Source organism: Penaeus monodon, chromosome 33 (genome assembly GCF_015228065.2).
Source record: "Penaeus monodon isolate SGIC_2016 chromosome 33, NSTDA_Pmon_1, whole genome shotgun sequence".
Lineage (NCBI taxonomy): Eukaryota > Metazoa > Arthropoda > Malacostraca > Decapoda > Penaeidae > Penaeus > Penaeus monodon.
In genome coordinates, this window is record NC_051418.1 from 11,863,684 (window position 1) to 11,863,922 (window position 239).

At 50.2% G+C, this 239-nt stretch overlaps 1 protein-coding gene across 1 annotated transcript in view; it reads right to left on the reverse strand.

The window, feature by feature from the left end:
* The window catches only part of LOC119594247, a gene marked incomplete in the record, with an annotated part of 93,703 nt that overhangs the window by 26,468 nt on the left and 66,996 nt on the right, over positions 1 to 239 (reverse strand).

Genomic DNA, 239 nt, shown 5'->3' on the forward strand with positions numbered 1-239 from the left:
TATCTCTTTACAGACGACTGTTTATCTGTTATACGCGACACAGCTTTACAAAAGGCATCTCATACAAGATACCCACAGACAGAGAGACAGCCAGTACTGAGTGCCAAGGACTGGGTTCAGATATAATAAACGGGAGCAGATGGCCAGTGCCTCCCACAGTACGGTAATCTGGCACCTCATTGCCCGCCACTGACTCCTTGCAGTAAGCACCTTCGCACCCAAACTGTGGGGCGTTTGGG